We start from the raw sequence: 23,594 nt of genomic DNA, 5'->3' as shown, positions 1-23,594 counted from the left end.
CTGGGGGCCAAAGGAGGTGCTACAGCAAGATGGTCTAATCCTCTGTTTTTGTCAACTGTGACTGCTTTTGAGAGGCTGGTACCAAACTCAGAGCATGTGCTGGATACCCATCCCTTAACGTCCCGAGGTCTTGCCTGATGCTGGAGGTCTAACCCCAGCCCCACATGTCCCTCCTGCATGCCTAGGTTTCCTTCCCAGGGAAGGCAAGGCACAGGCAAAGAAATATTTGTGGACAAATCTCATGCTGATATAAGTTCAGAGCTCAGCTGGGCTTAGTAGAATTCCTTCTTGCCTGTGTGTTTTTGATATGGCCAGTGTATGAAGCTTGCCACCAAAGACAGACTCCTAAGTGCCAGAATTGTCTCTGGGAAAATAAACTGTGTGGGACTCTGAATGTTTTCTAGTTTTTATCTTTTGTAGCAAAATGCTTCTTGGAGGCTTGTGTCTTCTTGATATTTTATCAGGGAATTTCATACTGTCCTTGGAGTTATTTTGGTTTGCAGGGTAGAGAACAATGGGGGAATGATAATATCAATTGCTTCCTCATATTGTTTTTATTTATTTTTTTTCCTCCTATGTTTTGGGAAATAGTTGAATTTTACATGAAGCAACACACTGAATAGTCATCTGTTGTCCTGGGTCAGTTAATGCCAGACAAATTACTCTGGGAAACAATTCTCTTCTGACCTTCATTTTTATGGATACTTGTATTAGTTGCTCATGTGGATTAAGTGGAGCAGTTTCGTAAACATATTTTTACCCTGTGCTTTTCATCACATATTTTGTGAAGTGCGGCAAAAGGACAGTGCATCTTTGTAGAGTTTGGGGGTATTTTTGCATGATGAACTGGTAATGAATCTGCAAGTTCATTTAAGGCTTGATGTGAATTTACCACAGATTGCAATATAGGCTCTATTCAAATTACATAATTTTCCCCAGATTTTATTTTGTTACTCATAGTATTTTACTGAGACTATTCAGTAAATAAGAATGATAATTCCACAGCATTTCAAAAGATTAGTTGCATTTCATTTATTGGTAAGAAATGCTGGCCACCAAATCACAGATGTGAAACCATAAAAGAATAAAGTGAGTTCCAAAATAATCCCTCCAGGGACTGTATTCTTTTTTTCCAGAAGAATAGCTATTCACTGATCTCAGAAAGCAAGAGAAGGTGTACACCAAAAAGTCAGAGGGATTTCTGATTACATCCAGTTGTACCCACTTCTTGTTCCTTTTGTTTTGTTTTCTTTTGGTTTTGCCAGTTTTTAAGCAAGATGATAAAAAAATGCCTTCACTGCTTTTGAAAGTTTATAAAACAATTGCACAAACAGGGTTTATTCATCCAGCTCAGCCATGGTTCAGTGGGTCTTTTCTGGTCTTAGGGAAACAACCTCAGCAGATGTTTTTCATCACTGCCACAGTACCGGGAATGTGACCAGGAAAGAAGGTAGTGTGCCCAGAGAATTCCAACTCCTGGGTCAGCCTGGGTGCTGCAGTGGCTCAGGGAACATGCAGAGAGCTCCCTGGCAAGTCACAAAGGATGACTTGACTGGCACCAGAATCACAGAGGAATTTAAGTGCCTTATCCTAACTTTGCACACCCTCTCTCACACTGGTCTGTGAGCATAAAGACCTGAAAAAACGATGCAGGCCATTGTCTTAGGAAAGTAAATCTCTTAGCAGGGATGTCCCTAGTTTGTCATTTTGTGGTTTGATAACAATTTTCTCCACTAATCCATCTTCCCTAAATAAAATGAACTGCTTTGCTGTTTGGACTGAAATAGCCCAGACTGGCTGTGAGTAATTTTTTTTTCTTCAATTAAGACATCTTTATGATTTTCTACATTTGTTGGCTGGGCTATAAGGGCAAGTTCCCAGAGAATCTTTGAGATGCTGGGGTGGGACAGGGTGGGCAGAGGGAGAAAAAGAGGTTGTTTCCTCCAGCAGTTTCACTGTGATAGACACAAACCAAACCAAAGAACTCCTTTCTGGCTTTTTGTTTGTTTGTAGGATTTTGTTGTTTGTTTGCATATAGGATGGGATCAACAAGGTGTGTTACAGAGATTTTCTTGGACATCAAATGTCCTTTTCACTTTTGCAGCAGCAATCAGGTCTGTCTGATCAGAGAACCTGTATATAGCACACACCTTTGGTGTGCAGCTCTGGTGGAATCTCATGGTACAGGACATGCCTCTTCCAAAATTCTGCTTCTTCATGCACAACTGTGCCCTGGACTGTCACAGCCTTTGCTACTGCTATCCAACCAGCCAAATCAGTCAAAGTCAAATCAGGCAAAATTGGCCCAAGTAACAGACAAAGGGAACCAGGATGGGCAGGTGTTTAAGGTATCAGACTGAGGCTTGGCAGATCTGGTTTCAGTTTCCAAGCCTGTCAAAGAACTTTTGTACTATCTCCAACAAGCTGCTAAGTCTTTTGGGCATCGGTTCTCCGGCTATAAAGCGGGGGATGATATCATCTTGCCTTGAAGAATAATTGTGGGGTTGAAGTTGTTTGCTAGGGCTCCACGGTAAGATGGCAAGGGCTATAGCTTGCAGCCTGATCTCACAGAAATGATCTCATTGCTTAGTGGTTTAGGTTCCAAATCTGCCAAGTGGGAACAATAACTTTGCTACCTCTTCAGGTCTGTTATGAAACTTATTTCAGGAATATTTGAAAAAAAAAAACCCTTTCCTTTACATTCTACTTTCTCTCAAGGGACTCCAGGGTAAAACAGCAGCTTCCTCACAGCCACCAGAGAGTTTTATGCTGAAGGGGCTTGGCTCAAATATCTGAGCCAGTTAAGGCTTTCCAACGTAAATCCTCAAAGAAGGGATCATTTAATGATTACCATCTTCATTTAGATTCCTCTTAGTCTTTTGCCTTGTATGTTGTAACTCATACATAAGATCCCGCAGCAATTTTCTCATGTTGAATTTGTTATTCCAAGAGCAGGAGAACAGGATTCATTAGTTAAACTCCTGTACAGCAGGAAGAATGATGCCAACAACAACTGATTGTCAATACTTTTCTCTTCAAGACTGCACTTAGTCTCTGCTGTCATTTGAGCACTAAATCACTTTAAAAAAGGAACAGAGAAGTGATTCCCAATTAAAGAGTAATAATAATAAAAAAAGATGATACCTCTCCCATTTTCTGCAAGCTAGAATCTTGGAAATTAAGATGGTGCAATAAGTTTGAAAGATGCAATCAGATGTCTTATGTGCACTACAGGAATATTTCCTCTCCCAGTATAAATTACACTTGTGTGTTTTTATACACGTTCCCTCTTTCTTGTCAAGCCACATTTTGTTGCATTTTTTGGATGTCCAGCTGTTCTTCTCAAAACCTTTAACCAAATCACAGTAACTGGAGTAAGATTTGCATTTTGAGGCATCCATATACAGTGCCCAGTTGTGTGTATCAACCTTTTCTTTCTCAGCAAAATTCCTACAAAGGCAAATCATGCTATTCTAGGACAAGGGAGGGTTAACAGGATGCACATTTCTTTCAACTGTTTTCATATTTTCTAAGCTTTCTTTTATATTGGCACCTCTTTTCCTGTGTTTTTCAGTTTTTTCAATAAATAAAGATCTGTCTATTGTTTTTATTAATCTGGTTCATATGAGGGGTCTCCTAAACAAGTTATTACCCTGCAGGGGAAGAGAGAACAAATTTCTTAAAGATTTTTGGAATGTGAGGATGTCAGCCAAGTCTCAGAGAATTTGCTGGGGGTTAACAGCAATTCTAACTGTGTTTTCTGATATGATCTGTTTTAGAGGGATTTCCCTTCTAGAGACCTAAAGAATTGTCCATGAATCAGGCTCTTCTTCAGGGCACATCAGGAAAGCAGAAGGAACTAGTACTCCTCAGTCCCATCTCAAGGCTAAACAAGTTTGCACAAATGTACAAAGGGGAGCTCCGTCGGACAAACAAATGCCAGTGGTGTTCAGGCTTACAGTGCTTCAAGATTGAAAAATTAATGCAAAAGATACCTCAGCCTCAAAAGAAAGTTGTGGAAATCTTTCATGTTTTTAAGAGAAATAAAAGCAAACAGATAACAAGGCTGAACTCTGGTTTGGTTTAACATGAGCCAAGAAGGACAGTAATGTTTTGTTGTCCAGCCATATTTGAAAGGAGAAAATATGGAAAAGGGAATCCCCCCAAATTAGTTTTGTTTGTTGATTTGTTTTTAAAAAAAACCCATAACTATTTGGTTGAGTTACATGTTTTTCATACCTAGATTTCTTTAGGAAATTGACACTTAACATTTTAGAAAGTGTCTAAGATTCTTCTCTTTTTAAACAAAAATATTTACTTCATCTTATAAATTAAAGGACAGAAATAACCACACCTAAAAGTCAGCAAAGGTGTAGAAGTTACTGAGGTTTCCTTTGCACTTCTCTTAAAAATAAGAGCTAATTAGTAAAATCACACATAATTGGTGAGAAGGAAAAAAATACATTTGTAAAAAAAATTTGTCTGCAATTTTTTCTTAAATATGAAAACAGATACGGAGTTGTCTCAGGTTTTTAAAAAATACTGACCAACCAAAAATTTTATTTTTTACTATAGAAAAAGCAATGAGGAAGGTTATATTTGTGAGTCCATGTGAAAAGAAAGACACAACACAATGTGATTTCTGTCACAGATGCACATGGTTTTGGCAGACAAAGAGTCACGTATTTTACAAATCTCTCTGGCAAATAATGAGAAGAAGAAAAGTCCTCGCATTGCATCCGCGTTAAATTATTTCAGTTCTGGTTTACATGCCAAAAGTTTACACTGCAGTTAGATATTATTTCTTCTCCGTGTACTTCTGACCTCGCCACTCTGAAGAGCCAGAAAATCGCCTCCCTTTCCAGAGCAGAGCAATAATTCAAGATGGAGCAGAAGGAGCTGCTTTAAATGGCTGGGCTTTGTTACCCCTTATCCAAAGCTGACATCACCTAGACTGCTCCCACCTAGTATGTGGGATCTTACCTATTCCTTCAAACATTGATTAATTAATGAATATATAATTCCTTCAAATATTAATTAAAATATTTATACTCCAGAGGTGTTAAGACCTAAATTTGCTTAGAACTTTGGGCTACACTGAGCAGGACTGGTGAGTCCCCAGTGTAGCTGGTCCCCATGGAGTGGCTGGGACGTGCCCTAACCCTCTCCCTTCAGGCTTTTGTGATGCTCTCCTAATCCCTGTGTGCTTGTGACCTTGTCCCACCACAGTTAGGAGTCAAAAAAGGGCTGGTGGATACACCATTCCACAAGAAATGAGGAATATCCTGGGTCCTACAACACTGTCATTGTCCCTTAGGGGTCCAGCAACCAACAGGGTCATGCTGCAAAGGATGACAGTGCCCTTGCTTGAAACCCCATTCTAAGACTGAAAACCAAAACCAGCCATTTGTATATATGTTTTGTTTTTCTCCTCAGAAAAGATTGTATTTCAATCGTCTCTAACCCTGCTACTATCACAGAATGACAGAACTTTGGCCTAGCTTCAGTTCTACTAGTATTAATCAGAGGGGTGCCTCTGCCTCTTTTTTTCTTCTTGAAATATGTTTTCCTTGTAAGAACTGACACTCACTTTATCCTAAATAAATCCTGTTGAAAATTATGCAGTCTGAAATATTTCAATATATCTTTTGTCGCGGTCAATTTAACCATAATGCCTTGGTCTTTGGGATATAAACAAGGTATCAGTAGTATAGAAACAGACCTTTAAATAGCTTTCTGAAGAAATTTGCTGTGTTTTACTAACCAACACTTTCTCAAGGCCAGTATTGCAACTTACAAGAAGAATACTGCCCTTACTTTTAAATAATTTTCGTGAAACAAACAGCAAATTCTCTCTGTCAGGTTGTCACTGATATGAATGTAGCCTTCTTTCTCAGTTATTTTTGTCTGCTCTCAGGAGAAATCTACTTTTATGTCCCTTCTTTTAGAAGCCCTGCTAGTACTGAGTGTCTGGTTTAATCATGTTCTGATCATATGGGTTGTTTGATACTGTATTAGAAAGTTGGCAGGCAATAATTTAATGGATTACACAAGTGTTGCACTGTGTGTTTTCTCTTCCTTATATACACTCATATTCCCTCTATATTCTTTGGGGTACTAGAAGCAGCAGTTTATTTTGGCATTGGAGCTGCTTGTGGCTGTGTTTGCTCCAGCCATGGAGGCCTGCAGATGACTCCCTGTCTTACTGTCTCCCTTCTTTCTTTGATGTGCTCTAACACACATGACTTCACTGAGTGTGTGTAAGAATAAGGTCGAAATAGGCTCTCCTTTCCAAGAGGTGGAGGAATTAAATGAACAGTTTCTCTGACTGTGGCTGATGCTCTGGTGAATTGCAGTCCAGCTCCTCAGACTGAGGGTCTCATCTCTCAGTCATTCATTGCCACTTCCTCCAGGTTGCCTTTAAGATATCACAGTTGTCTACAGCCTAATATTAATACAGAAATCAAAACAACACAAAGTTCTCTCCCTATTCTCACTGGGGAGGCAATAACCAAATACGGGATTTTGTGACTTTAGGTGGATTTAGAAATGTTAAACTAAGAAATGGATCAAATTCCTTTACAAAATATCTCCTCCAAATTCCATTGAAGTTAACTAGGAAAAAAATTCCTGTGTCTCCTGAGGGATAACAGTTGTTAGAATTCACAAGCAATACTAACTAGATATTAGGTTTAATGCCATGCCTGCTGGGTTTTAACCATCACTCCACAAGCCCTGTGAAAAGCTTGATGGCTTTTCTTAACAAAGCCCTACTTTCCCTTCACCATTCCCTCTGAATTCCAATCCTGCACTGCCACAGATGTCAGGGCAAAATCCTTTCCCCTTCAAATTGCTGTGATTACAGGCTGAAATCTCTAGCTCTTCATTTTATCTCCACAGATTATCTATGAAAGATAATGCTCAAGTAAAACAGTCTAATGATCTGATCAGTTTCTAAAGTCAGATTCATCTTTAGAGAAAAAAAGATAGAGCAATTATGAAGTGGAAGGGGCATGTTCTACAGATCTAAACAGATCTTTCAGGCTAAAGCCACACGTTGAGGGTTTATGTGCAACGCAGATATAAAGCCTGGGGCCTTGCAAGAGCATTTACTCACATAAGTGCTCAGAATTTCTTAAAATGAGTGTGAGTTCGGGCATAAAAAGATGGAACACATGGTCAGCAGCTGGAATTTATGAAGACCTCTATTTAATAAAACAGTAGTAACCACTTTGTGCTGCTGCTGCATTCTTTTCTTGGCGGCAAAATGGTGGCACACCAGAAGAAAAAATCTGTGGTTTTGGGTAGAAAAAGCATTTCCCAGAGGCTGGGAGCTGGGAGGGTGGAGAGAATAATGTTGTAGCAAAGGGCTGATTTTCTGATAGTGTTCTATAAGTTGTTGGGTGGTTTTGAGTTGGTGGGGTTTTTTTTTTTGTTTTTTTGGTTTTTTTTTTTTTTGGTTTGTTTTTTTTTTTTGTTGTTGTTGTTTTTTTTGTTTGTTTGTTTGGTTTTTTTTGTGTTTTTTGTGTGTGTGTGTGTGTGATACCTACTGTCCCCACTTGCAGCTGCTCACACACACCTCTTCCTCTGAGGTTTACAAGGCTTTTCTGGACAAAGCCACCACTGACTCAGCTTAAGGTTGGTTTTAATCCTGTTTAGGACATAATGCTGGAGTAGATGGTGGCCAGAAGTCCCTTCTGACCAATATTACTATGATTAATTAATTTTGTGCTGAATTTGAAAATTTTTATCATGTAATAAGAAACTTCTCAACACAAAAATTGTGATTGGGCCTTCTGCCAAAGGGAAAAAAGCCCCAAAAGCTACGTATTCCCTGTTTCAAGTAAAACTAGCTAACCAGTGTGTATTTTCCCAGATGTTGGGGCTTCCTTACAAACACTGCCTTTCTCAATTCATTTCTTTGTGGGAAACCATTTGTTTCAAATCCTACTCCAGCTTGCACCCAGAACCAACCAAAAACATCCATTTGGAGATCAGGAGTTAGACCACTTAAAAATGAAGCCAGCAGCGCCAGCTCTGTTGTGTGCAACAGGCATGCATAAACAGTGTGAAGGACATTTGTCATTGTTTCAGTATTGGCCTCACACTAAAGACCAATAAACATTTAAAATAATGCAGTTATGTGGGCTGGGTTGTTCAGGGAGGCATTTTCTGACTGTGGCAGCACGGAGGTAAAGAGGGTCAATTCCCAAGCCCTACGTATGGATTCGTGTCTGGATAAGTTCAATAATTCATGTTTAAAATAATACATAGATTTATATTGGAACCCAACAGAGAAGGCAATATTGGAAAGTCCCTAATTGCCTAATCCCAACATTATTTTCAGCATACCACATTTGCTCGGTCTTCGTGATAGTGTACAACAGAGCAAAAATTGTATAAATTTATAAACAGTTAAAGGAAAATATAATGCCAGGTTCTCCAGACAGAAACATGAAAAAACAGTGTATGAGATCCAGTAAGAAAAATAATAAAAAACTACTGGGGAGGGGAGTAATAATATAGAGCCAACAGTAGTCAATCTGAGAACACCTTTGGAAATTAAAGAAAAGATGTAGAGGTAGGTTTTAAAATGTTAGAAGGGAATAAGTAAAATCAGCTTTTAGGGGGATTGTAGTGCCCCCCACAGTTAAAAATACCGTCACCTGCCAATTTCAGAAGTGATAGCAGATTCTTGAAAGAGCAAGTATTGTGTTACCCCGTGTCTAAAACCCAGCCAGGCCCAACACCTTCAAGGCTTTCAAAACTAATAATCCCAACTGAAAGCCAAGCAGCCCCATTATAGCAGGCTGATGGAAAGAACATAAGGGGAGCATAATGTGGTTACAATAGCTCAGAGCAGTACTTGCACACTGATTCCATTCTGGGCAAGGCCCAATCGTTGACATACCCCCATCAAAGGTTTGGAGAGAGGAAAGGTTCTCTTAAACAGTACACTCACAATGAAAAGTGCCAAAAGAAACAGTGGGAATCAACAAACTTTCCTCAATATGTTTCTTAAAGCTTCCCTGTGGTGGAGGGTATTGCTAATGTATTTTTCATCCCTCCTGTTTTGACTGGGAGGTTCTGATTTGCTGCTGCTTTCAGCAAAGGAGTTACAAATTTGCCTACCAGGCCGTGCCAGCTGTTCGGTTGATGTTAGTGAGAACTGATAAATGACATTAAGTGATATTTCTAACCTGCATCAACCAGGAATTCTGCAAGGAGCAGCTTTCACTGGAGAAACCTTAATTGTGATTCAAATACATAGGGCAATTTACAGTAAATTTGGTTGCCTAGAGTTGCACTATTTACTCAACATTTTACTTATGCTTGTTTTTTTTTCATGACTGTTTGTCATTAATATCCTAAAGAAAAAAACTGAGAGACAGAAATGATCACAGAAACAATTTTGCCAAATAGAGATGGATTCATGTAAGACATAAGTTACACATTTGTGAACCAGTGCTCATAATGAATCTGTCATTTGCAGAGTGTGGCAATGCTGCAGTGACAGGAGTGACTCCCTGCAATGCAGGTAGCCAAGGTAGGTAAAACTACCTGGTTTTGGAGCACACTAATTTACCTCTTTCTTGGCTGTCTAGTAGAGATAAATTACAAATCCCTGGGAGTGTCCAAGGCCAGGTTGGATCGAGCTCTGAGCAGCCTGGTCTAGGGGAAGATGTCCCTGTCTACTGCAGAGGAGTTGGAATGGGAGGATAGGATCCCCTTTAAGGTCCCTTCTAAACCCAACCATTCCATGATTCTGTGATATCCCAGACCTTATATATATATATATATACCCTAATGTATATTTCTATAAAAATAGATATGGATGTATGCAGAGTGTGAGTTGCATGTATGCCTATAAATCCATGGATACTCTGCCATGAAACGCAACTGCTTCACAAGATGAAAGCCAGCAGAAGCAGGACTGCCTGTGATAGTTATGTTTGCCAGGCCCATGAACTGTTTGACATTTCTCCAATGAAAAATGATAACCACAGACACCCCACCAACAGGGCACAGCATTAAAGGCCACCACCAAGTCAATTGTCCAATATGCATTGCTTCTTTTCAGTAATATGTCACAGCTCGTGCATTCTGTTTAAGATTTAGCTGGTGAGTTAAATGGAAATGGTATTAATTATATGCTAGAACTATGTCAAGCTTCAAAACAGCTGTAGGCTTTTAGTCCAAGAGTAAAAAACCATAAAAGCATTTTAAGCTTTTTTTCTCCAAAGGGATGGGGTTAAGATATGACCACAAGACCTTTCATTATCTCATGAGGAAAGCTTCCAGTGAGTCCATCTTCATCCCATTTTTTCACCTCTCATGGGTCTCAATTCCCCCCTCCAGAAGAACAAGGGAACACAGGGAGTGAATTTGGGTCCGGATCCTTTCTGCTGCCTGTGCTTGGCTTTGTTTTCATAGAGAAACTGATTAAAGCTGCCAAATTTCTTATTATTTTCTTAATTCTGCCTGTGTGCTGCTACATGAGCTTCATCTGCTGGTAGGCTTGACTGGAGCATGTGTGCATACCCTGGCTATGAAGGTCTCAATGGCCACTCTGTGTTTAGGTTTTCTGTTCACCCTGGGGTTATCCTTATGATATAAAGAGGCTCTTGAGGCCACTGGCACTGCAGAACATTGCTTTTCTAATAGCCTTTCAATAGGGAAGGAAAGTGTTGACAACCAGGGACACAACCACAAAGACACTGAATTTGAGGAATGGAAAGGGTTTTTTTCTCCCCTTCCCTTTTTTTTTTTTTTTTTAATTTTGCTGGTGGACTGCTTTTCCAAGCCAAGGCACATATTTTGATGACGACTGTGTGATAATGAAAAACTTGTAACTATTTTACAGGCAAACTGCATCGCTGTAGAACAACACACTTTGTGTCTGCTATTTTATTTTAAAAAGTCAGTGATATTTGGTCCAGATATCACCCAGAGTTTAGTTCTGCCCTGACACTGTTTTGAGGAGATTCTTCTTATCACTTGGCTTTTTACCAAGCCCACAGCCTTTTGTCACTAAATGAGGCATCATTTTAAGAGGAGTTATGCACTCATTGTAAGAGGCAGGGATCTGAACGAGACACCAGCCCAAGGAAGGTGGCAAACATGAACCCAATGCAAGTTCTAAGCTGATCTGATCACATTTGAGATGTTTGATTGGGAGGCCTCTGCAGTGATAACCACATTTTAATTCCCCATGTTTCTCTCCTAGTCACTACTGGTGGCTATTTTTCTGCCTTCTACCCTGATTGTCTATTCTGACAATCAAAAATTTGAGCTCAAAATTTGCAACTCTGTGTGCATGTATGGCATTTCTGATGTGGCACAAAGACACTTTCGTGAATGTTCACTCCAGCCAAATACAAACAGTATGATCAGTCCCACGGGCAACATCTGCTACAGATAATACATGCAAGTGTAGAGATTAATTTGCTAAAATATGAATTTATATTTTATATTTTACACTGGGCAGGCATGGTTTGGTTGTCTATAAAGATTCATTGGTTATTTTTTTTTTTTTAATTTAAAAAATAAATTAATTAATTGGAGTGTTTTAGCCAGATTTCTTTATAATTTTTTTATAAAAATCTGCATATCTTGGCCACATGCTTGTTAACCTTCTCTGTGTTTCTTAAAAATAGTATCAGTGTTACCTGACGTTGGAGCATTTCAATACTGTTCCTTACGTATTTCACTTTTTATCATTTCATGAAAAAACCATCTACCAGCTTCACTGCATCTGTGGGCAAGCCTCTCAAGCTTTCCACCCAAAATAATTCAAAGATCACTTCTGTTACTTGGAGGAAGTACTGGTTTCAAGTAATTTTATAGCAATCTGTCTGTTGACTCAAGCTCCTTCAGAAGATGTGAAAGTTCAGGAGGTTTTAGCTTTAATTAGGAGTAAATTGTGAAGAAAAAAGAGAAAATTCCCTGTTATTGTCTTTATCACTTAAATTTAACTTGTAATAAACAGGAAGATATATTAGAATTACAGTGTAACTGAGATTTGGTTTTAAGGAAGAGGAAAACCTTTTTAGAGGTAGTTTTTTTTCCTCTGAACAATTAATCTGCCCAAGGAATCAACCTGGGGTGTTGAATCTCAGTGCTGAACCTCCTAAGGGAAGGTTCAAAATCAATCACACCTTTCCAAAGAACAAACCTTACCATAAAACCTTTTCATCTACGGGGCAACTTGTGAAAAAAAAAAAAAGTTCTGTTCTCTTTGTAGTCACGGACCTCTATTAGGGATGTCTAGCTTCCAGTGAAAACTCTTTATAGCATTTTCTAGCCATTCCTAGGAAAGGAAGTTTCTAACCACAAAAAAAGTACATATGAAAAATGTGAGTAACTTACATCTGCAAAACTACACTGAAATATCCTCCTCTCTGAGATAGCAAGCTGGAATGGAATATTTGGGAAGTAAATTCAAGTGCTGTCCTTTTTCTCTCACTGCATAGAATTGATTTACTAGGATGGACTGCTAAAGACTCATTTAAAATCAAACAATTATTCCATTTTCCCTGTACATCTTAAGAATTATCAGCATCTGCAGATAAACGAAGGTATCAGGCCTTGTATTCCCATGAATTCAAAGTTAAAAACACTCCTAAGTAAACCACCATGATTTAATACTCTCTGTGCATTTAATAATTTAAATTATCATGCAGATTTAAAGCCAGAGATCCTGGAAAGTATGTGTATGTATTTCCATCTTACTTCTCTGATCTGCTCTTTCTCATTGAAAAACTCCCAGGGGTGATGACTTCTATTCTCTTACTCTAATTCATAGATATGGTTTGAAGTTGACAGATATACAGCTTTTGATCATGGTTTGGAGATGAAAATAAGGGGAAAGAAAAAAAGGAGAGCATAAAATGAAAGAATACTTTTCTCCATGGAGGATAAAATGCCATGCGAGGCTTTAACTGATGGTAATTATAATTTAGTTATCATATCAAGTAAAAGGTTTTTTATGCCCTTAATATAGCACCAGTTGTTTTTTTTTTTTAATCTTTTTCCTAAGTTCATTATGTCTTTTTCCAAGCCTTCCCAAGGTTTTTGGACATTATGTCTTTTTCCAACCCTTCCCAAGGTTTTTGGTTTTTTTTTTTTTGTTTGTTTCTTTCTTTCTTTTTTTGTCTGTTTGTTTGTTTTTTAATTTTTATGCTTCTGGATCATGAATTGATGACTGTGTACCATTCTTACATAAGTTTACAGCATACAGAAGCTTTCACAAAGAGCCATATGGGATGAATTGTTGAGATTCCTTGTTGCTGGGGGTCCGCGTCCCCCCCCCCTTTATTTTTTTTTCTTTATTCCTTCTTTAGAAAAAAAAAAGAAGCAGAGATTAATTTGTGAGCTGAGCTGGGAAGATTAGAAAAGGAGAATTTAAACCTGATGAGATACACTTCAGTAGTTTTCAGTGATACAAATGGCCTCTGACTTTGAGACTTTATTTCTATCAAGGCAGGGAGATCCATTTTTCTCTCCTTTCTTTTGAATATGATGCATTAAAAAGCAACTGGACCAATTCAGACAGGGCCAACAATTCTGGAATGTGCAATCTGACAACTAAAAGGGGGACCTGGGGGTTCTGTCTTGTTGTGTTTGGGTGGGGTTTTTTGTTTGTTTGGTTTTTTTTTCTTTGGTTGTTTGTTTGTTTGTTATATTTCACTACATAGGGATGAGAAAAAACCATAAGATGTTTATCCTTTCTTCAGCCCTTGAAAATTTTCCTCAAATGAAATGAAACTCAGATTAATTATTCCCTGATCTGGATTCCAAATTCAAATCCAGCCAAAAAATGCTATGAATTCCAGGTTACTTCCTTTCTAATTTCTCTACTTATAGAAAAATTATTTCTATATGTTGAAAGGTTTCTACTTTTCAACATATATGTTTTTTAGTCAATAATTTTTAAGTGTGTGGCAGAAGTCAACAGATTTGAGCCAGCAGTGCCCTGGTGGCCAGGAAGGCCAGTGGCATCCTGGGCTCCCTCCCAGCCTGACCCCTTCTGTGATTTTGTGATTTAGAATCAACTTGAACTTTTTCATGCTTTATTGACAGGCTGGTTATCAGCAGCTGTCACATCAGTGGCTACGAGTCACAGCAGTAAAAAGCTTCAGTTTAAAACTTGGAAAAAATTAATGCTTTGCTTCTGTCTCTCTTCAGCTGTATCTAGATAGAGGAACTAATGAAATTACTTGTAAAGCTCCTTCTTCAATTAATCCTGATAGGGAGAAAACTAGCAAATGCTGCAGTTGAAACTCTTTTGTTGGGTTGATAAAATATATGTGAACTGAATTTTCCTGTATAACTTCCTAAAATGGAATTACACTACAAGTTAGGAAGAAAATCTGCTAGCTTTATGCCACTTACCTGAGTCTCCAGAAAAACAGATCCACCTGAAAAACTATTTTAACCAAGGAAGAGACTTAGTCTATGCCTAAATATTTCCCTGGTTGTGGTAGCAGAAATTGTTGGCCCATTGAAATCGGCAAATACAAGAATGAGGGAAGAAGCCATAGAAGGAGTAAAGCTTTTTTGGATTTCACCTTGCTATAAAAGCTGATTTTCTAGAGGTTCTCAGATGCTCAAAGATATCCTTTATACCTTTTTCTGAAAGGAAAATATGAGGAAATAATTACTTTTTAAATTATGAAAAGGAAAAAAAAAAAAAAAAACAAACCAAAACAGGAAGAAAATTTACAAATTATTTAAGCTTTGAAACTCAGGCTCTGGAATCCTACGTCCAAAATGCTCTAGCAAAGCTAAGAAGGCATAAAGAAGATAACAGCTATGACCAAAGTCCAAAAAATGTCTTCCACAAAAGAAAGTCTTGTAAGGTAATTAGGTTCTAACTTCTCACTAAAATAAATGAAATTCAGAGGAAAGAGTTGAAATGGAATTCTGCTGAGAAAGAGGAAACAAAGTAGGGGGATGTGATAGAAGTCTGTACATTAAAGAGTTCTATTAAGATGCTGCGTTCCTGGATATTTGCTGGTTTTCATAATTGAGAATGAAATCCTCTTGTTGAAAAGAACAGATGAAGAGGAAATGTCTATGTTTGAATGTCATATGAAGATATTTTTCCACTCCCTGCTTTCCCATACCTGAGCTGATCATTCTCTCTTGTTGAAGGAGCAGCAAGTTGTTATCTCTGCTCAGCTCTTCTCACTTGCAAGGACTCTTTGCATACCCCACACACTTGGCAAGGTATTTGTTGTTTCCCACACAAACTTCCCAGCTTTTGCTGTGGTGATTCCCCAAAGTCACCATTAGTGTGCTGGGGGTGTGGAATGGGAGCACTTTTCTTCAGTTTCATTTTGAAAATTAGGCACAGTGGGAATTAATTTCTTTTTAATTTTAACAAGAATATCAAATGCTGGAGGAGAAGAAAAGTACACATTCCACGTGGGATACCAAAGCAACAATAGAGAAGAAAATAAAATGGAATAAGCTACCTTGGTTAAATCAGCCAAAATTCCTGCATATCATTAAATAGTATGGTTTAAAGGGTGACTATAGTGGCTGCCCTGGGATGCCCAGAGAGAGCTCAGCAGGAGATTTGCAAACTCTGTATTTCTTCAATTTCATTTCTAAGCAATTATTAGTCAGCTATTCCACCTTTCTAGGCAACTATTAAAAACATCTTCTTTGTATCAAAGAAGGAAAGGTGACTCATATTTTTGAGCATAATTTCATCTGATTATGTCAACAATATGGTAGCTAAAAATCTGAGTATTACATTCCCTGAATGATTAAAGGACCTGGGACAAAACACAGTGAAACACGGTAATTTACCTAGAAATACATTATAATCTTTATACATAATGCTTATTTGAGATCTGCCACTGGTCTGGGTTGATTTTGTTGTTATGGCAGGGGTTTTTTTACCTTGATGTATGAATGTCAGCCATAAATACTTCATACCTTGCTTAAAAATCAGTTATGCATATTTACATATATATATTTTTCCCCCAGTTTTCTAATTGTGGTTTGAGAAAATGAACTTGTTCTTCATCTAAAGAAACACCTTGAAAGACAAAACAGAGAAATAGGGGAATTTAGTTGTGTTCCCTGGGGAAAATTTGTATTTCCCATTCCTTATGTGTATACAACAGCATAATCTACTAACATGACAGGGCTTACATTACCAGTAGCCAAAGAAATTGACACAAATATTAGTGACACCCTTACTGAGTTACAAAAAAAAAAAAAAAAAAAACACTGAAAATTAATTCAAATCAGCACAATTTTGCTGAGCACATCAGTGGATTTGGGATTAATTACATAACTGATAACATATCTGAGCTGATGGTTTATAAAATCATAAATGGAAAATGGGCAGAATGGTTGAAAAATAATGAGAAGAAATATGGCAAAGCCTGATGAGATATGTTGATTTAGGTTTTCAGCACATCATCAAGCACACTGTTCCTACTTTTGATCAAATTTAAATGGCATACATGATTTTATTTGCAGTTTAATATGCTGAGATACTGTTGGAATAGGCCTAAAATATCTAACATTTTCATACACAAACAAGCAAGAGTTTTAGGGATGAGATAATTTCTGCCCATTGTGAAAACATGCAGAAAGTAAAATGCCAAGGAAGAAAAAGGTGGGTTTTAAGGGTATTAGACTTGTTAAAGAATTCATACCTTCATTCATGTGTGTATTTCAGTAGAATTCAACTGCCACAGGACCCCATAAAGTCAAGCCTTGGTCCTTTTTTTTTGTGAAAAGCAAGTCTCCATAATGTTCTTCATGTAAAACACAGCTCAAAGGCTTATTTATAGAATCACTGGTGGGATACCCCAATGTGTTTGAAAGCCTCCTGAAGTGACTGGATAGATTTATACCATGCCTTGAGTGTGATCTGAAATGCACACTTGCTTTGTGGTCAGGCTGTTTGGATTAGAGCTTTTAGATTATTCTGGGGTATGCCAGAGGAGAAAGGCTGTAAACTGCATGATCTCTATCAGAGCCCTTCCCCTTCAAAGAATTTCTGCTGGTCCTGGAGAGAAAACAACCAGCAGACATCACCACGTGCTATGACAGTGCCATTGCCAGCCAGGCACTGAGGTTAAAAGATTCTATTATTTTTAAGGGCATTTTTGGTCAGTTTAAAACAAACATACATCTATATCAGTATATTAGCTGCAAATAGACTTTCATGTGGTTTTAAAAAGTTTTCTGAGACATCTAACCTAGGCTGAGCACAACAGCAGGGGTCTGACAGACAATTACACTTGTGACTGTAGTATTTATTATTATTGCCACATTTAGGACTATTTAGATGGAATGCAATTTCCACTCTACATTTCAGTGAAAAAAACCCCAATTGGCCCCTTGTGGATCTCTGATTATTTCACTTTCTTCTTTATTTCCTACAGTTTTCCAGGTTTCCTATTGTTGCTTTTGCCTCTCAAGGCTCTCGAGTTCTTCTCTTGTTTGGGAACTATCTCATTTCTCCTTTGTCACTTTGCTATAAATATGTATTTCATCTCCTCTCCATCCTTTTTATTCTCATTTTTCTTCTGCTATTCTTTAGAAACTCTTTCCTGCACTGAGTATTGGACTACAGCTCTTTCCATTACCTATTCAAAACTCTCTGCTGTTAATCCAACCTCACCAAGCTACTCAGGAAACTGATTTGTTGATTGCATTCTTATTCATCCCTTAAACAGGGAACTTATATTCAGGGAACCTGTCATCTTGTATGGCTTATGTACACCATCCTTATTTATCCAATAAGTTGCATAAATATTTTGGCCTTGAAAAATGCTGCTAGTGCAGGGTGACCAGTGACCATGCATTAAATTCAAAAAAATGCAGCTAATCTTCTGGTAAGTGAACTTTTTATAAGATATATATTCATGACAATTCTTCACAGCTGTGATAATATTGTGTGGGGTTTAAAAACTATTGTGTGGGGTTTATTCCCTCTTACTGCTTGGGATAAAATAAGGATAGCTTACTTTTGGGGAAAAAAATATACCAAGGCCTAAATTACTAAGTGTATTGGACAATTTTCTCTTTATCTCCGCCTTTTCAAATTATTTCATTAAAATTTATGTTAGGCTTCTAGCTAGGGGATTCTAATGAAAGAAATGGGGTGATTTTTAATAAGTTTACCTACAGTGGGATTTCAAAGATTGTCCTCTGAGAATCGAATCAACCATCCTTTCATTGCATCTTCTCTTATCAACATCGTCTAAGTTGTTAAACTTGATTTGCTTAAAGTTTTAGCAGGTTTGAAGTAGCACTTTTAAACTTTGAAGAGACTTTTCAGTTATTATTAAAGTGCAGTACTTTTTGAAATGTAACATTTTTCTTGTGGATCAAAAAGCAGCAAGATTGTAGAGTTTATGACAAAGAACACTGCAGAAGATTCCATTGAAAAAATAAATACTGAGATGATTGAATTAATAATGAAGCATAAAATATGCTTTTAATGCATGCTCAAGAAAAATGTGCTAAGTCCTAAAACAAATATGTTCTGTGGTCTTCAGGAATTTTGCTAAACTTCTGTACTTCTGTGTGTGTCCTGTTCCTTTTCCCAGCAGAGTTTATGTCAACATTTATGTTGATGTCAGCAGGAAGGGATCAAAACAAATTGGTAAAGCTGATGATTTGTGTCTCCCTTAATTGGCAGCTTTTAAAATCTATGGTCTTGTAATATTATTAACTTCTTGGTTTTCCCCTCAAAATTGTATTTCATACATAATTTAATGAATACAAGTAACATAAAAACAGGGTTTATATTTCAATGATCAGGCTTTTCTGTCATTTTCATTTTAAAGCCTTTAAAGCTTGTTTTATTTCACTACTGTGGGGTTTACATTTTAAAAGGATTTAGTCTCACCCCCTATTTTTCCATGGAAAGTTTTTCTCCAATTCCAACTGCAATGAAGCCTATTCAGGGAAATGCTCATTCTGAGGAGTTATTTTTGCCATTTTGCCAGTGCTATTGTAGAGCTACAACAGAGACCAAACACCATAAATATACCAAAGGTAAAATTGGAAAGCTCTGCTGCTGCTTGAAGAACAAGAAGTGTGTGATCTTTCTGTTACTATGTGGATATATCTTTCCAAGTTCTAACAAACATATATAATCTCTAAAATATTCCTGTTTCCAGTGATGTGAATTTAATTTTTCCCCATATGTATTTTTTCCTTGTACTTCATTCAGGTTTTGCTCACTTTCTCCTCTACCTATCTGTAAACTTCTGGCCATGTGACTGGCTCAGCTCTGAAATGGAACAATACTTTTATAGCATAAAATGAAAATGGCCTGAGTTAAAACATGCTTGTGTTTGACCAGTCTGGAAATGGTCTAAGGTTCAGAGGGGCTATTTTGAGTGGCACCAGGCACATGAGCCTGGTTGTCACATGGACATTGCTACCCGTGATTAGTGACTCGTGTGTCACTGCAAACTCAACAGACGCACAGAGTGTCTTATGTACTCCACTGATTTTGTTCCTAGAAAAATAAACTTAGACCTTTGTTTTCATTTGTTGGTTTGGGGTTTTTTCCTTCCCCTGCTCTTTTTTTTTGTCTTCTACAATCTCTAAAAAGTCCGTGCAGATGGGAGGTGCATGCTCCTGCTGCTTTACAGCAAGGCTTCCCACTGGCATAGAAAGCAGAAATTAGCCAGAGAAACAATGATCACATTATAACACAGACATTTCTGCAAGGAGGATGGTGGTTTTTTTTTTTTTTTTTTTTTTGTAAAAAAACTCAGTTAGAGCTGTTCGTCACGTACACTGCTTTATCAGACAGTCTATTCAGTCTGTGCAATCCACTTTAATTTAAACAGTTATTTAGAGCACTTGGAAAATTCTGTTGAATAAGTAGTATTATTTGATGAATAGTATTATTTTATATATTATTATTATATGGGTAATGCTCCCTAACCCTTACAAATAAATTTGAAATAGAAAGATTCATGACATTAATGACCCAGTTCAGTCTCATGTTTTACCATGGGTTGAGCTCACAGTTCAAATGACAAGCAAATTAACCTATGCAAGCCATAAAATTCCTTCAAACCTAACAATGCCCATCAAAATTCTTCCAGTTCAGACATTCATGACCTGTATTTTAATGAATTTCAAAGTTTGTTTAATGTTAGGCTTCTTTTCTTCTTTCCTTTCTCTTTTGTCCTTCCCTTTCCTCTCCTTTCTTCTGCTTCCTATTCCCTGAGCAAATGCATCTTAATTTTTCCTGACCTCATCTGAGGTTGATTAGCGTGTAGGAAACCTTAGCAAAAATTTAATTTTTTAAATTTCTGCTTTCCTTAAATTTGTTGAAGTATTCATAAAGCCACAAGCAACTTATATTTACTTTCTTTGCCTCAAAATTTGAATAAACCAGATTAAATTGATTATTATTCTGACAAAACACTAACTTTTTTAAAACTTTTTCTGAGTATATATATATATATATATATATATATATATATATATATATGTCTCTCAGAGCTGTTTCAAGTTCTGGCAGTTTCATTTTGCTGAGGTTTGTGCCAATATTTCATTTAGTTTTAGTCCAGATGGGTTCACACCCCTAAATTTAACTTTGACTTTCAGAATTGAGAAAACTCAGACTCACAACTGAAATTTAAGGAAAATGACCTGCACTTTAGAGACATATGAAACCACTTAAATCCAAAGCTTGAGCTCCTCATATTTGTTTGAAATGTAGGCCAAAGGTATGTATTAAAGCCACAAAGATTACCTGTCTTTTGTCAGATTGACCTAAGTTTCAACTAAAATCCAGATCTATTTTCTTTGCAAGTATTGAAAATGGTGCCTGTGGTAACATCAGAGACTACACCCATTTTTTAGCACCAAGATGGAACAATTCAAATCCTTTGTTTGTTACATAGCCAAGTAACAATATTGGGGTGAGGTTGTTTTCAGCTTCCTGTTGGAAATCACAAATTTTAACTCAAACAATAGTCTTAAGCCATGCTGAATGAAATATCACGGGATGTTTTTTTTCTCCTAGTTTGTTGTTTTAACTCTGAATGGTCAGTTGACTCCTTTGGAATGAAGTGTGAATTAAGAAAATATATATTGAATTTACAGCCTCATTATCATAACGAATCTCATTATCAAGCACTTTCCTTGTGGTATATCTTGCCTTTCCCAAGTTTGGCTATAAACAGACTCATACACATACTTTTCCCTCTGTACCTGAGAGAGTAGAAGGACTGATCAGTAAATCTGGCATACAACGCTGTGAGTTTCATTCTACGATAAGCATTCCCCTCCCAGAGGAGTCATTTGTTATCTTGAGTAAGTGCTGGACAAACCCTTTGGGGCTGTTATGAGATTTGGGTTAAGGCCTTTTCTTCCAGCACTGAATTTACTTTAAGAATGGTGGGTTTGTCTTGAGATGCCTTGGCTCAAAATGTCTCCAGGTAGGGATTTGATAACTACCCCACGTTTATCTTGCAGAAATCTTGCAGGAGTGAATTGTCCAGCATTTTGTAAGATTGCTCCATGAGACGTGTGAACTTGCCTCCATTCTTCAAGATATGTGTCTTGACCCAGAAAATTATTAGACTTAAATGAATAAATGATAGTTAAGAACTGCTCTTTTCCTTTCAACAAATAATTCTCACATTTCTCTTTAGTACTGGTACATGGGAGCACGGCAGATCAAGTCTGTGCTTCCTTAATCCACTCCCAATTCCTAACATTATTTCCTTGGTCCGTGCTTCCATTCTTAGCTACCAGCTCAGAAAACTCAAGTTTCCCAAACATGCACATTGAGCAGACAGAAAAATAGCGAGTTCATGTTCCTCTAGAGGAGCAGCGCTCCATGGACACCCGTAAATCCTGATGCACACCCATGCACAGAGGGAGAAAGTTGAAGCATTGGGAGAAACAAGAAACATCTCACTGATGTGCTCACTGATCCCATCACAGGCATGATAAAGGAGAAAGTGGCTTTCCCTGTCTCTAATTATGTCATACCACCTCCTCCCTCTGCACATGCTGCAGCCACAGATCCTCCGTGGATCCAGGAATATCTTGGAAATCTGTTTTCTGTCAATTAAGTGAAATCAAGGCTGGATGCCCAAAAAAGTAGAATTCTCTGGATAATACTCAGAGGGTCAGTGCATAAATCGAGTCTGAGACTGTGCAGGATTGACAGGCAAGGTACACTTAAATTCCCTTCTGCAGCTGCAGCTGCTTTTGCATGGCTGTTTTGTCATGTGTCTGATTGTCCTGTTAACTGAATTTTCCTGAGGGGGGAAAAGGGGCATGGAGGGCTGGGGGATGAGTTGTTAGTATTTTATTTTAATTAAGTGCTGCTTAACAGCTGCTCTAAGACTCACTACCATGAACATTGGAGGAGTTTGGTGTATTTTTGCTCATGCTGGAGAACTGAAGGAACAAACAGATCACAACTTTTCACAGGTATCCAGGGACACCTGTGTTGTTTGTAATAAAATTCTGATGATGAATGAGATATGCCAGTCAATGTTAAAATAGGGAACTCCACAGAATTAACTAAAAATACCTTTAAAATCTAAATTGGCAAGGGGGAATAAAGGGTTGTGTTCTCCTTTGTATTGACTTATCTGCTCATATCGATTTATATGTTATTTATAAGAATTCAGAAAAAGAAGTTATTCAGCAAAGAACTGTGATTTATAAATTGCTACCTTTAGAGTCAAAGTAGAAAAACCAAATAAATGCCCTCCTTTATCCCAGTAGAGACATATGAGGTGTTCCAGCCCATGGCAGGGGGCTTGGAACTGCATGGTTTTTAAGGTCCCTTCTAACCCAAACCATTCTGTGATTCTATGAAGCAAAAAAGTGGCATTCCTCACTCATTCCTCCTTTAAGCTACATCCATGTAGCTGCACCATCATTTTGAATGTTCTCTTCACAGCAGTAAAAACAAGAGAAGTATGGCTAATCCTCTGCCTGGTAAAAATGGAGCTTTATCACCAGAAAATGGATCTTGCCCATTACCAGAGCAGCAATTTGTAGCTCCATTCTGGTGGAGCTTCAGGCTGTTGCAGTGAGTTTGAAGGAGCAGCCACCCCACAAGAGCTATTCCTGCAAAAGCTGTGGAATGTTTTAGTGTGCTGCCTGGCCCCAAAGAACACATCGGGAAATACAGTGTCTAGCAAATGTTTTCAAGATCTGGGGTAAGATAAAGGCTCCACTAAAGCAATGGCAAATTTCCCAGTGTGTCTGTGGGGCCAGGACTCCACAGCTTCAGCTTTCCACAGATCACTCAGACCTGTTCATGTGAGATGTGAAATAGGATCTGCCTGTGGCAGCTTTAATGCACATAATGCCGTAGTTATTTGTTGCTTAATTCTGGCTATTATATAAACGTTGTGGACAGATAATCTGCAGCCACTAAATTCTGTATTCCTTTTTGGTTTGGTACACACTGGGGCTCAGTTAAGTGCATTAAATTGGTTGTGCTGGGACAGAGAGATCCTGTGTGGTACCTGCATGTGCTGTGTCCTAATTAGAGATGTAATCAGCCTGATGCATGCAGACACCTTCCTAGTAATTCCTTTCACTGTTAAAAAGGTTGA

Source organism: Vidua macroura, chromosome 4, assembly GCF_024509145.1.
Source record: "Vidua macroura isolate BioBank_ID:100142 chromosome 4, ASM2450914v1, whole genome shotgun sequence".
NCBI lineage: Eukaryota > Metazoa > Chordata > Aves > Passeriformes > Viduidae > Vidua > Vidua macroura.
The sequence above is the reverse complement of the archived record's forward strand: the minus strand, read 5'-3'. Positions refer to the sequence as shown.